Here is a 15,671-nt window from a genome sequence, read left to right on the forward strand (position 1 = left end):
AGCTATGTATATATAATATGTATATATAGCAAGTAAACTAGCAAGAAAAACGAAGCCGCCGATCGTTTCCGGGTAGTAAACCCGTCCTGGAACGCACGCTGATGCGTCTGCACTCCAGGGCGGAGGAAGAGGTGGAGTAAGTGTCCCCTTCCTCTGCGTCATTCATTGCCTGTCAATGACGTCATATTGCTGGAGGCAAACAACGGGAGGTCAGAGCTGACCGCTCGTTAGAACCATCCAGCGTCAGCCTAAGCATACTTACAAGCAGCAACTCAAACGGGCCAGAGAAGATCAAAAAATAAGGGGGAGGGGGCCCCAGCAACTATTAAATGGTGCTACAAAACTGGTAATTAATATCTAAATAGAAAAATGATAAAAACACTATGAATAGTTCTTAGTGTTAGAATAAAAAATAAATAATAAGAGTATAACCTGCGATCTCTTTCAACGACATTTGTGTAAGAACAGGAAAATGCAGAGGCAACTGTGGCAGTGACAAAAAAGTATGGTCCAAGGCATATGAAAGAAGAGGCCTTGGCTCCATAACCTCTGTCTGCTATACAGACAGCACTAAGGGAACTCAGCTTGGATGTGGCTTCCCTGAAACAGCAGGTGTCCCCACTCAAATGGGATTCGGCCCCTCACTCTAAGGGTGAGAACCTGCTACGGTGGGACCCAGAAGCAGATCATTTGTTCTGTGAGTGTGGTCATTTTGGGCATGTAAGCAAGAACTGTGGCAGACCTGAAAGCACACATAGGCTGCTGTCAAACTAGCTGCTTCTGGGGCAGAGGGATGACCCCAAGGGACCAGCGACACAAAGTCCCATCCAACCACAGCCCTTGGTTGCCCCAAGCCCAGTGGTGACCACCATTGTCAATGGATTGGAAGTCCCATGCCTAATTGACATAGGCTCTCAAGTCACAGTCATTGTACTCAGTCATTGACTTCTATATCCATCGGTTTGGGATGTGAGACCAGCTGGACCCCCTCCTGGCTATCCCTTAAAGCAGTCAATAACTTGACCATCCTGGTTGAAGGTATTACCTGGGTGAAGATCCACATTGACGCCCAAGTTAATCAGGGCCTGCAAAGCTCACCAGAGAATGGCCAGGAGACAGCCCAAACAGGTTAAGGTTGTCTGGACACCCCCAAAACATAAACTTCTACTGTCACCCTTCCAAGAGGTAGTTTGGTCTGTCACCCATCGGGTCCCACAAGAAGTTGCAAGGGGCCACCATGATGATAGAACCTCATAAGGATTCGGTAGCATCTGGAGAATGGCTGGTTGCACACACCCTTTCCAAGGTTCACAAAGGGAAGGTCCTGGTGCAGCTCATCAACCTGGGGACCACCCTAATTTCACTCTCCAACCATGCCATCTTAGCACACCTGTACATAATAACCTGTCACTGCATTTCGGAGCCTAATCCTGGGGTAGCGGCCATATGTGCTCCGTTTTAAGTCAAGCAACTATGGCCTCGTTGGATGAGTCACAATACAAGCTATTGCTGGAACAGCTGGACATTCCTTTCCAAGACTCTAATCTCTTAGCGCAACAGAGGTTGCAAACACCAACTGCTATTGAAGCACCTTTTGATCTTTATTGTAGAATCAAAATGTGGCTCTACCCTTTTAATAAGTGAGCAACAAGAAAAGGGAAAAAAAATGACCGCGTAACTCCTGAAAGAAAAATAATAAATATCCCCGGTAATTTTTTCTTTTTCCCTTTTCTTGTTTACTTATCCACAGGGTAGCGCCACATTTTGATTCTACATTAATTTATCACATGTGAGGACACATTTGACTGTTGGTGGCTTCACCAATTACTGTTATTTTATTATTGATAGCGCACGAGTAGCTTGATCTTTTAACCTTTTGGTATTTGCCACCAGCACCGAGGACTACGTGTACACGGAGGCCATTGACCCACCCAATACATACAGGGAATGTTCCACAAATCTGTACCACAACATTTCCCCAGCCCTGTGTCAGTAGGTCAGGGACTTTCTCCGCAACACACTACAAAGTGAGATAATCCGAGAGTCACAGCCCCTGGGATGCTTCCGTGGTTTTGGTGAGGGAGAAGGATTGAAGCCTGCGGTTCTGTGTGGACTGTTGCAAGTTGAATGCCTGTAACCACCGGGATGCCTACCCATTACCCCAGGTGGACTGCTTTACTAAGTTTGGAGCAGTGGTCCCAACCAAGCACCAGACGGCTCCAACTTTGGCTAACCTATTCTGGGAACATGTGGTACAACTTTGCGGTTGCCCAAAACGCATTCTTTCAGACTATGGCCCGAACTTTGAGTTGGTGATCTTCTTCGAATTGTGTTGTATCAGGAAATCGCATACCCCTTCATATCACCCTTTTGTCAATGGGGCGTGTGAGTGGCTCAACTGCACTCTTCTGAGAATGCTTTGGACCCTTGAGCAGGGGCACCTTGATCGCTGGCATCAGCATGTAGGGGCCATAATGTGAGCCTACACCGTTCTACAAGATAGGTGTCCTTCTTCCTTATGTTTGGGTACTATGGCTGATTACCAGTAGACCTACTGAACTCTCCAGGGAAATCACAACCCAGGATGCCTAGCACCTGGGTGCATGAACACTGGGATCAAATTCAGAAAGCCAAGCAAGTGGTACTGGATAATCACAGAGACTTGTCACGTACCTTACAGCGGAGCCCGAAATGATGAGGGTGGCCTCTTGTACGGTTCCGGTGCAAGCACCCCTGGTGGTGGGTACAGGGAGTGCGAGGGCAACGAAAGTGTGCAGGTGCCTGCAGGCAGGAGGCTGGAACTTGGAGATACAGGAACCTCTGCTGAGGAGATGTGGAAACTGATCACCAAACTTGTTCAGCGGGAGCCAGATCAGGATCAACTGCAGAGTCAGGAACAGGCAGGATTTGGCAACAGACTGGCAGCGGGGTACCAACTCAGAAGGCAAAACCGTAGTCAGAAACAGGCAGAGGTTGGCAACAGACGGGCAGCAGGGTACAGAATCAGGAGGCAGAGCCGTAATCATAAGTTCAAGCCAAGGCCAGTATTGCAGGTAGAGCAGGTTCAGCAGGCAGGGGAGATCCAAGAGAATGGTCAGAATATAGCCGGGTTTTCCGCAACAAGGTCAATCAGGCAGAGTAACAACAGGAACACAGGAACAAGCTGAAGACAATCCAGCACTGATGCTAGGCAGACTCTCTGTTTATATAGGGTGCTGTGTGCCAGGATTCACGCCAGCATACGTGCGTGCGCGCATGCGCATTAGCACCTTAGCACATTGGCACATGCGCGTTAGCACATTAGCACCTTAGCACATTGGCACATGCGCGTTAGCACACTAGCGCTTTGGCACTCGCGGGCGCGCATTAGTGTGCATGCCCACCCTGGATCTTATTTGTCTCTGGCTATGGTTCCGTGCATGCACATTGGCATTAGCAGAACGAGGATTGGCAGCTGCTACACGGAGACGGGTGCTTGCTGTGTGAGTTCTCTGACAACTTGGCTATGGACTCAGTTCTAGATGAATTGCCCTTGCGATCGGGGGACCGGGTGTTGGTGAAAAATACCAAGAATGAGAGAGGCATTGAACTGGATCCTATCGGGTGGAGAAGCAGCCGTTCCTTCCAGCTCTAGTGTATGATGTAGTCTAGAAGGGCCTAATCCCATCAAGAGATGTCTCCACCCTAACTTGCTGAGGCCTTGTGTGCTGAGTGGCGACTGTTCCACCAGACTGGCTGGAGACTGGGAGTCATTTAACTAAACTGACGTTCCACCAGTACAGGAGGTGCCTGAAGAATGGTGTACCTGCCTCCTCTACTACTTGCGCCTCCAGTTTCTGACCCTCCAGAGGCAAAGAGCCCCAGTCCAGTGATTGCAGACAGTACAGCTACCCCAAAAACTAACAGACTGTTCGGACCTGTATGAGTAACCGGTCCCGGTCCCAAGTGAAGAGGGTATGTGGGATGCAGACAGCCCTCGCCCTATTGTGGCCCTGTAACCAAGACCTGAAGCTGATTACTTGCAACATGACTCCACAGAGGATGCTGGGACTCGCAACCATTTGCAATCTGTCAGAAACCATGAATCAGACTGAGACAGAAGTACAGATAAATCTCACTTGTTTAATAATAATAAAAAAAGGGTTCAGGAACTGGAACAGATAGTCAGACAAGCCAAAATGGCAGGGAGTCAGAGATGAGCGTAGTAGAACAGCAAGCAGGATCTGAAGCCAGAAGGAATGTCAGCCAAGCAAGTCTTTAACAGGAACACAGGAGAGTGTCTCTAGAGATGTGACCAAGGCGAAGGCAGAGATCATCTGGGCTGGAGGGCTTAAGTAGGCAGGACTGACAAACAGGATATCATCAACAGGTGAATCACTGTGGAGAGATAGGCGCTGGCAATTAGCCAACAGCTGAGTGGCCAGCTCAGAGAAGGAAGGGCTGAGACCAGCTCTGACACAATCTAAGGTATTCTGACTATATTGTTTGAATTTGTATGTTCTGCTTTTACACTGCTGGTTGCAAACTCTTATGTTACTCGTTGCTGTGTTGTCAAAGAGGGGGGAGTGTAGGTAGGTGCAGTCTATTTTCTCCATTGCAGGCGGTGCTCAACCGGAGCGGCAGTGCAGAGAGGAAGTCAAGAGGAACATGGTTCCTCTAAGGTTTCCTAGGTCATTGGGACAGCGATCGGGTTGGATGCTGACAGCCCATGTGATTCTGGCAGCCATCTTGAGTCATGCAGAGTCTATTTAAGACCCTGAGTGCGCATTTAGCTTGTGGGTAGTGTGGAGATAGGTCACCCGTCTGTCTGTCAGAGACAGTACTTTCTGCAGGGAAAGGTAGCAGACCAGTTGGGAAAGTCTAGGGATTCGCCACTTCTCCTGGAAACCTCCCTGCATGGGTACGGACCAGCCAGGCTGCATTCCGCCCCTCAAGATAGACGCTGTCAGTTTGGCTGGGACCTGCTCTACTACAATCTGCTGTTCATCTGTGAGTGTTCCCAGTCGGGTTGCCTTCCGCCGGGCTTGTTGTGAACTATTACACTTTGACTACAATACAAGTTCTTTCTATTGCATTTGGACTATGTGTGAGTTACGCTGCACCCTTCCACAAGTACACTTTAGTTGCAGTCATGCACACTACAAATCCCATCATCCATAGAAGGGATGGTCCCGATGTTCGACTGTTTCATGGGTTGGGCTTGGCCCCTTAGTTCCAGTGAAAGGAACTCTTAAGGTGTCAGCATACCAAGACATTTTGGACATTTTCATGCTCCCCAACTTTCGGGGAACCGTTTGGGGATTGCCTCTTCCTGTTCCAACATGACTGCGCACCAGTGCACAAAGTAAGGTCCATAAAGACATGGATGAGTGAGTTTGGGGTGGAGGAACTTGACTGGCTTGCACAGAGTTCTAACCTCAACCCGATAGAACACCTTTGGGATCAATTAGAGTTTAGACTGCGAGCCAGGACTTCTTATCCACATCAGTGCCTGACCTCCCAAATGCTCTTCTGGAAGAATGGTCAAGCATTCCCATTCCTAAACCTTGGGGACAGCTTTCCCAAAAGAGTTGAAGATGTTATAACTGCAAAAGGGTGGGCCAACTCAATATTGAACCCTGCGGACTAAGACTGGGATGCTATTAAAGTTCATGTGCGTGTAAAGGCAGGCGTCCCAGTACTTCTGTTAACATAGTATATATTGGTCTCCTTCATACTCCCAGCCTGTGACTAGACAGTGAAAGGACAAGCAGCTCACTGATCACTCAGCTCTTTCCACCTATCAGCATGTTTCTTGCACCACACTTGTTTAGCTCTTTTTGCTAGCTAGTCACTGCTAGCATTTAATTTCTTGCCACCCATGTAAAGCAGATGTGCAGCAGCAAAGAGGTTGGGCTTTAGTGCCCACGTGCTGCACATGTGTGTCCATGGATGGACGAGGTTCCTCTGCTGATATCATGCTCACTGTGCTCTCCCAGCACAATAACCAAGCTGCCCTAGACAGCTCTCAGTCTCTAGTCATTTAAGTGTAGCAATGATAAAAGCTTTAATGCAATAAAAGCAGAGCCACTCATAAGATTAAATTTGTAAAGTGGTCATCTGCTTGGCTCTAGCATAGGTGTCCTACACCGCCAGCAATTCTGATGGTTTCCGTTGGCGCTGGAACTATCGGCATCCCTTGCGGTGTGAGACGCCTATCCCAGAGCCAAGCGGATGAGTGAGTGTCTCTGCTTTTATCTAATTAAAGCATTTATCATTGCTACACTTAGATGGCGCGTCTCTGTCTCTTTTTATCCCCAGAGTTTTTTCTAGCTCCTTAGAACCAACGGCCACTGGATACCAACTCCTTATGATAGCATGGACTCTTACATATGGACTGAATTATGTTACTGTTTAGTGTCATACCTGCTTGCTCTTCACCTTAGTTTGACAGCGCCAATACTGTGTTTTTATTGCTTGATCCAGCCAGCATTGCAACACTACAAGGAATGCAATAAGAACGCGCAGAGTGGCTAAAAAAGATTACGAGAGACACATAGCAGAGGAGAGTAATAAAGAAAGAAAAAAACATTTTTTTTAGATATATTAACAGTAAAAAGGCAAGATCAGAGCACATTGCCCACATAAAAGATGAGGATGGTTACAGATGACACAGAGAAGGTAACTGTACTAAATGCATTTTCTCTTCAGTTTTTACACAGGAAAAGGAGGGGTATACCGACCATGACAGTACGGTTAGTGACACATCACAGGGCATAGCCTCGTGGCTAACAGGCCGGAGTTAAGGAAAGACTAGATATTCTTAATACAAATAAATCACCAGGACCAGATGGCTTACACCCAAGAGTCCTCAGAGAACTCAGTCAGGTTATAGCCAGATCATTGTTCCTAATCTTTGTGGACAGCATACTTACAGGAACTGTACCAGCTAATTGGAGAAAAGCCAATGTGGTACCAGTATTCAAAAAAGGACAGAGACAAATCCCTGGAAACTACAGGCCAGTCAGCCTAACATCAATTGTAGGTAAATTATTGGAGGGGATGATAAGGGACTATATCCAAAAATGTAATGAAGAAAAAAATATCAGTAGCAGTTATCAGCATGGGTTTACGAAAGGTCATTCCTGCCAGACCAATCTGTTAACATTGTATGAGGAAGTGAGCTGCCATCTAGACAGGAGAAGACCTGTAGATTTAGTGTACCTGGATTTTGCAAAAGTGTTCGATACAGTCCCCCATAAGTGCTTAATTTACAAGCTAAGGTCTGCAGGTACGGATCATAAGGTGTGTTCTTGGGTAAAAAACTGGTTACGGGGTGGGTCCAAAGGGTGGTGATAAATAACGTGTACTCAGACTGGTCTGGAGTGGTAAGTGTGTTACCCCAAGGTTCTGTCTTAGGACCAATTCTATTCAATTTATTCATAAATGATATAGAGGATGGGATAAATAGCTCAATCTCAGTTTTTGCGGATGACACAAAATTAAGCAGGGCAATAACTTCACATTAGGATATAGGAATTTTACAGAAAGACCTGAACAAAATAATGGCGTGGGCTAATACATGGCAAATGCGGTTTAATGTGGAGAAATGTAAAGTAATGCACTTGGGGGCAAAAAATATAAATGCAAAATGCTCACTAAGGGGAGAACCACTGGGGGAGTCAAGGATGGAGAAAGATCTGGGGGTCCTAGTAGATGACAGATTGAGCAATAGCTTACAATGTCAAGCTGCAACTACCAAAGCTGGCAGAATATTAGCATGCTTAAAAAAGGGAAATACTCTGGAGATAAAACGATAATCCTACCACTTTATAAAACTCTGGTTAGACCACATCTGGAGTACTCTGTCCAGTTCTGGTCACCAGTCCTCAAAAGGGATGTGCTGGAACTGGAGAGAATCCAAAGAAGGGCAACAAAACTAATAAGGGGACTGGAGGAGCTCAGTTACGAGGAACGACTGCAAGCACTACATTTCTTCTTGCTGGAAAAACGATGTTTGAGAGGAAATATGATAATAAATAAAAGCGATTTACAAATACCTCAATGGTGATCACAGCATAGGAAAAAACTATTCAGTCTCAAGGAGTGTAAGAAGACACGGGGACACACTATGAGATTGGAGGAGAAGTGGTTTAACCTTAAACTGCGCAGGGTCACTGTCAGGGCATAAGGATGTGGAACTCTCTTACACAATAGGTGGAAGCAGCGTGGAGTATGGATATTTTTAAGAGATTCTTGGATGTGCATCTTAAAGAACACAACATACAGGGATATGGGAAACAATTATAGACACTGACGCATATGCACCTACACAGATTGAACTGGATGGACTATTGTCTTCAACCTTACCTGCTATGTAACTATGTAAGTCTATTGTTTTTCAAAAGCACAAGCTCCCTAGCAGAATGTATCAGTTTACAGGGACGAGACAAGCCATTTAATACTGGCAGGGGTTCTTATAATCCAGCTTTTATTTGTTTATGGAAGGATGCATTCACACTAGCTGTGGCCGTGGCTCACAGCAGGGTGTCCAGGGTGCGAATCGGGTCCGAATTTTTGGCTGAATTCGCACCTGAAACGGACCAGAAACTGCACAGAACACTTCTGGAATTTGGACTGCGGCCGCCCCAAAGATGTGTGAACCGGCTCCATTGAGAACCAATCACACTCTCCTGTCATGCGATTTGGATGCGGGGAAATCCGCATTTAATTTGCATCAGTGTGAACCCAGCCTCAAACCTTTATCCCAAAAGGAAAAAAAAATGTTTGCTGTAAGTGTAGCTTTAATTTGTTAGTATTTTTAAATCTGCTAATACATTGAACAATACCTTCCCCCCAGACTGATGCTGCTGTTTGCTGTGCCACCTGAGCTCCTTCATTTAGAGTTGTGTCTCACTAATACAGGATGTGTTTTAGTGGCCAGCAGTGGTGGCTCCTCATGCAGGAGCATGGGCGCCACCCCCCCATCCATGCGTCTGGCCCCTAATCTACATGTGGGGCGCAGGATGCATGGATTTCGATGGAGTTTTTTTTCTTCTTTTTTTTAACCACATGATTACAGCCTGAGGCTCTAATTGGCTTCAAGAAAGGGTGGGCTTCAAAAAAGGGTGAGCCCATCAACTTGTGTGACAATAGCAAATTAATATTTGCTAATGTCTTCCTTATTCTCCTCCCGGCCACTCAGGTCTCAGTCAGGACCCACTTCCGGTTTGGCCTGGAGAAGAAGCGATGTCCCCGGAGCGAGAAACTGCAGTCCGAATCAATGTCTGCCTCCTTCCTAAGGTAAGGAGGCCTCTGATCGCCGCTGCATTCCTGTCTGTCTCCCACGGGGGGGATCGCTGCATTCCTATTTATCTCTACCGTGGGGAGGGGGGTTGGCGTTGGTTTGCCGCGCCCCCCCCAAAATATTGAGCACCAGCTGCCACTGCTGGTCAGATCGCCAGATGAAAACAACCAAAGAAAACTGATGCAACCACGACATCTAGTGATTGGTAAGCTGCAATATATTTTTGGTTTTAGGTTTAGTGCCGCTTTAAGGGAGTTGAGAGTGATAAGAACAAAGCTCTCAACTGCATGTTTTTACTGCCTCCCCAACCGAAAATGTAAATAGGCCTTATTGCATAAACGCAGTCATGACCATTTTCATTGAAATATTAAACTCTTACAATTGTGACATGATTTTAACTTCCAATATTTGTTGTGTCCCTGGTCCTTTTAAGCAGGGTGCGTTATACATTGGGAATAAGAGTGCTACCACAAGTCAGCATAGGCAGTTCTTTAAACTAGATTAGGACAAATCTGCTATTTGGACTTTGCTGTCGGTGTTGAGTTAGAATGCTGTCTTTCGCGGGTCTCTCGCGCTGCCAAAGGGTTAATAGCTCACCAGCTCCAATCCGTATAATCAACATTCACTCCCGTTTCCAAGTTTAAATTGAGCAATTGTTTAATTATGCGTAAGCGGCAATACATCCAACACGTTATCTAAATCACCGCTTTAATTCCTGGACTCCCCAATCCAAATTGTTTTTTTTCCTCCCTTTTTTCCCCTCTTTCTCGTTCCATCCCTCCGCATCATTAACGCCGGAGAGTTAATGAATATAAAAAGGGAAGAGGCTAATTATGCTTTAATTTACAATGATGGTGCCATCGTGGGACCAAGCAAAATGTGTTTTCAAAACAATTATAAAATGCATTAGGCACTGGTAAATAGAATCATTCTGTCTGCAGATGTATAGAGGAAAGAGTACAGTATGGATACAGGGAATGACGCAGGGATTTTTAGGCCACTTGAGAAAAATCTGGGTTACTAAAGAAGAAATCAAAACATGTCTAGAACATTAATTTAGTCCAATTTAGTTAGATAAAAGTGAATTGACCTGCCATGCTGAGATTTATGGCAGATTGGGCTAAATTGTTGCCAGTAGATATCCAAAAATATTTCACAATTGCTCGCCAATCTGTTATTTTTTTTTTTGCAGTTAAAGTGTGTGTGTGTGTGTGTGTGTGTGTGTGGGGGGGGGGGGGGGGCAGTGTTGAAAGCATGCCGGACTAAAGCCGGCTCATAGACTAGTAGAATTTTGTCTGAAACTTTTCTTTATCTAGCACCCTCCACTTAGTGAGTGCTAGAAGTGAGGATTTTTGACAGGGTAGGAAATTTTGGGCAGGTTTAGCTGGTGGCTAGGCCTGTTTGGTTTCATTCTGGGCTGGGAGTGGCTCAGGGAGAGAGTTGGGTGACTGACAGATGGCATCACCATCACCTCCCCCTTCCTTTTAGAAGGTCCTTGAAAAGGAGGAGGGGAGGAGAGGTGGAGCTGCCTGAGGTATCTGGAGAGCCTTGACCAATCCCCAACTCTGATTGGCAGGGGGCAGGCCTCCTTAAATACCTGTGGTCAGCCCAGCTGGTGGGGGAGTTGTCGGGTGGAAGAGCTGGAGTGAGAGGGGGTGGAGGCTGTCGGGGCCCACAGGGAGCTCCCTAGTCTGGGTGGGGGGGGGTGACCCTGGGCTGGGGCTTGGGTGCATCGGAGAAGAGTGAAGAGATCCCGGAATCAGCAGTACATGAGAGAGCAGGAGAGAGGACAGCAGGAGAGAACACTCTCTAAGAGTCTCCAGGAGAACTACAGGTCGCAGCCAGGAGGGCTGGTGAGTGAGCACAGTCGGGAGGACTGGGGAGGCAACTGAACTGAACTGGGAGATTGCAGTTTGAGAGATGGGTGCAGAACCAGTGGATAGAGGACTGTGAAGAAGGGCAGCAGAAAGGGGTCTTTGCAGCCAGGCTGGCTGGCAGGACCTGAAGAGAGCTATCTGGGAGTGGTAGCTGAGCAGAGGACAGCTAGCACCTGAACTATCCTACACCAAAGGGGCCCGGGGGCCCTGCCTGCAAAAGGCAGTTAAGTGAGGCCTGGCAAAAGTAGCATCAGGCCTACCCATGCGGTGCTAGCTGGTCCGGAGGAGTGATAGTCTGCAGCAAGGGAAGTGCTGGTGGAGGAACAGCCTGCAGCAAGCGAAGTGTGCTGGAGAGAATATTGAGGTGTATGTACGGGGAGTGTGCGTAGTAGCCCCAATTGATGGATCTACAATTCACAATTGTTTGTTCTGAAATCTTGGGCAGTGGTAGTCAGTTTGTGTCCTGCTTCTGGTGTGCCTTTTGTTTACAGTTTGGAATTCAGCTTGCTTTTTCCTCTGCCTATCTCCCGCAGTCTAATGGGGCCGCAGAACGAGCCAATCAGTCCTTGGAGGAATTCCTACGTTGCTATATTTCTAACCATCATAACAACTGGTCAGACCTATTACCGTTGGCAGATTTTGCTCACAACAGTGCCTTGAATTCTGTTTCCCGATTGTCCCCATTTATGGCGAATAATGGTTTCCGACCTTCTATGTTGCCTGACTCATTTGTTCCGCAGAGTATTCTTGCGTTAGAGGAGCATCTCCATGGTCTTCGTTCCACTTGGGCACAAGTCCAAGAGGCTTTGTGTCTTGCTAATGATAGGTACAGACTCCATGCTGACCGCAGACGCCTGCCTGTGCCTTCCTACCGGGTTGGGGACAGGGTCTGGCTGTCTTCTCGCAACCTCAGTCTTCGTGTTCCCTCACTGAAGTTCGCAACTCTGTTTATTGGGCCTTTCCGTATTCTTCGCAGGATTAACCCAGTGGCTTACGCATTAGACCTTCCTTCTAATATGCTTATTTCGAATGTATTTCATGTCTACTTATTAAAACCTTTGGTCTGCAACCATTTTACCACCTCGGTGCCATCTCCTCACCCTGTACAGGTTGAGAACCATGAGGAGTATGAAGTACAGTCCATTGTTGACTCCCGTAGGTTCCGTGGGCGCATACAGTACCTGGTGTATTGGAAAGGGTACAGTCTGGAGGAACGCTCTTGGGTCTCATCCTCGGACAGACATACCCCTGTCCTTCTCCGTGATTTCCATAGACGTTTTCCCCTCAAGCCTGGGGGTCCTCCGAGGGGGAGGGGTCGTTGAGGAGGGGGTACTGTCAGGGCTGGGCTCAGCTCTTCCTCCTCTGAGCTGGCCGCTCAGCTGTCGGCTGATTGCCAGCTCCTATCTCCCTCCACAGTTACTCAGCTGTTGATGATATCCTGCTCGTCAGTCCTGCCTACTTAAGCCGTCCAGTCCAGAGGAGCTCTGCCTTCACCTTGGTCAACATGACAGAAACGATTTCCTGCAATCCTGTTCAAGACTTGCTCTGCTGACATCCCTTCTGACTCCAGATCCTGCTTGCTGTTCCACTACATTGATCCCTGACTTCTGGCTTGGCTGACTATCCGTTACGGTTACTGAACTTTGGCTATGTTTTGACTATGTTTGTTCTTTTTACTTTTATTATTAAACAAGTGTGATTTAACTGTACTTCTGTCTCGGCCAGATCCAATTTCAAGTCGTTTCCTCACCTCATTACCTGGTAATCATTAGTTATCCTTGGATACAGAGGCACAATCCCTCTTTTGATTGGCGTCATGCTGAGGTTCTTTCTTGGTCACCACAATACAGTAATGCATGTTTTCAGAAAGTGATTAATGTCATGTGCACATCTTCACTCTCTTCATTGCCAGAAGAGTACCGTGAATTTAGTGATGTCTTTGACAAAGGTCAGGCTGGTATTTTGCCTCCACATCAGACCTATGATTGTGCTATTGACCTTCAACTTGGTGCCATTCCTCCGTGTGGCCGGGTTTATCCTTTTATCTGTCTCCGAGGATAAAGCAATGGAGGACTGTGTTGCAGATTCACTTTCCCGGGGATTCATCTGCAAATCCTCGTCTCCTGCCAGTACTGGCTTTTCTGTGGAAAAAGAAGACTGGTGAACTAAGACCTTGTATCGATTTTATAGCGGTCTCAATTGCATTACAATTAAGAATGCTTATCCGATCTGATTATGGAATCATTTGATCGCCTCAAGGGAGCAACGGTTTTCACTAACTTCAGTTTGAGAGGGGCATACAATATTGTGAGGATTAAAGAAGGCGACGAATGGAAAATTGCGTTTAATACTAGACCAGACATTACGAACACCTCGTAATACCCTTTGGTCTCTACAATGCTCCTGCAGTTTTTCAGGAATTTATTAACAATGTCCTCCGAGATATGCTGCAGCAATGTGTGGTGGTTTACCTCGATGATATTCTCATATGTTCAAAATCCCTAGACAACCACCATACAGATGTCTCCCGTGTGCTACAGATGTTTATAGAAAATAACTTGTATTGTAAGTTGGAGAAGTGCAAGTGGGTTATGTCATTTCTACTGAGGGATATTCAATGTACCCAGAGAAACTATCTGCAGTCTTACAGTGGCCTTGACCCGTAGGTCGCATTTTAGCCACTATTCGCCTTCCCCCTTTCACCTTTGTGACCGCTGGTTTGTCTCCGAGAATCAGCTGGGCACCCAGGGAAAAATCAATTTATAGGGTCTATGTCTCAACAATTCTGAAGGCCTAGTCTCTGCACTGATGTAGCCAGCTTCGTAGCTGCTTGTCCTGTGTGTGCTCAGAATAAAACACCACAAAACTTTCCAGTGGGCCTCCTACAACCCATACCCAGTGGAGAGAGGCCTTGGACCCACTTGTCTATTGATTTTATTGTGGATTTTCATAACTCCCAGGGCAACACAGTTATTCTTATGGTGGTTGAACGGTTTTCGAAAATGTCTCATTGTATTCCGCTAAAGAAGTGTCAGGATCACTGCTCCTGCTCCTCATTCCAGCATCCAGTTGTTGACTGTTGCATTCTCCCTGTCTGTGTTCACCTGCAAGGCGATTGATGGTATAAGCAAACTGAACACTCTATCCCTTGCTTGTGATAGAGACAGAGTTGCCTGCATTGTTCCTGATCTAGTCTCCCGTTTGTCTGCCCTGCTTTGCTGTTGGATTTCCCTGTGTATGACCCGGATTGGATATTGGACTATTCTCTCAACTCAGCATGCCTTTTACCTGGACTGGATCAGATATTGGACTATTCCCTAAACTCAGCCTGCCTTTTACTTGGACTGTCATAGAACCACGCTATCTTTTTCTGCTAAACTGCAAGTAGTCTGTTTGCTCTGTTCGCGTCTGTCCTTGTCTGGTGGCCAGGCACTATTGTATTGTGTATAGGTCCTGTGGGCAACCAAGTATCAGTGGGCCTGCTTGCCTTAAGGGAAAGGGGGCGGCTATAGGTGAGGCACACAGTAGCTAGCTATAGTGTCTGACCACCTGCATTGGGGTAGATGTGACATTCGTGACAAGAAGTTGCCTACATCCAAAGAACTGGCATCAATTTTCACTCGGGAGGTCTTTCGGGTACATGGGTTACCTAAGGTTATCATCTCGGACAGGGACAGACAGTTTGTATCCAGGTTTTGCCGAGCCTTTTTCCCCCATTTGGAATTCAGCTTTCCTTCTTCTCGGTATATCACCCACAGTCCGATGGGGCCGCAGAATGGGACAACCAACCTTTGATATATTTTTGACCACCATAATAACTGGTCAGACCTATTACCTTGCGCAGAGTTTGCTCACAATAGTGCCATCAATACTGCTTCCCGATTGTCTCAGTGTATGGCAAATTATGAGTTCCAGTCATCCATGTTGCCTGACACTTTTGTTCCACAAAGAATTCCTGCGTTAGAGAAACATCTTCGTGAACTGTGTTCCACTTAGGTGCAGGTCTTGCAACACGCCAGTGATAGGTACAGACTCCATGCTGACCGCAGATTCCTACCTGTGCCCTCCTACCAAGTTGAGGAGAGGGTCTGGCTGTTTTATCGTAACCTCCGACTCTGTATTCCCTCACTAAAACTGGCACTGCAGTATATTGGGCCTTCCCGCATTCTCCGTAGGATCAACCCAGTGATCTACGCATTAGATCTACCATCCAACATGCGCATAACGTTTGCCATGTTTCCCTATTAAAAACTTCTGTGTGCAACCGCTATACCACCTCAGTACCACGTCCTCATCCGGTTCATGTTGACAACCATGAGGAGTATGAGATACCATCTATCATTGACTCTCTTAAGTTTTGTGGGCGCATACAGTACCTTGTTAATTGGAGAGATTACGGTCTGGAGGAACACTCTTGGGTCTCATCCTGGGACGTACATGCTCCTGCCCTCTTCTGTGCTCTCCATAAACATTTTCCCCTCAAGCCTGGTGCCCCTCCGGGAAGGAAG

At 46.8% G+C, this 15,671-nt stretch overlaps 1 pseudogene; it reads right to left on the bottom strand.

Annotated features, from left to right (window-relative positions):
• Positions 1 to 13,065: 13,065 nt before the first annotated feature.
• LOC141109023 (uncharacterized) overlaps positions 13,066 to 15,671 on the bottom strand; it is a 56,659-nt pseudogene continuing 54,053 nt past the window's right edge.

Source organism: Aquarana catesbeiana, linkage group LG09 (assembly GCF_042186555.1).
Source record: "Aquarana catesbeiana isolate 2022-GZ linkage group LG09, ASM4218655v1, whole genome shotgun sequence".
Classification (NCBI taxonomy): domain Eukaryota; kingdom Metazoa; phylum Chordata; class Amphibia; order Anura; family Ranidae; genus Aquarana; species Aquarana catesbeiana.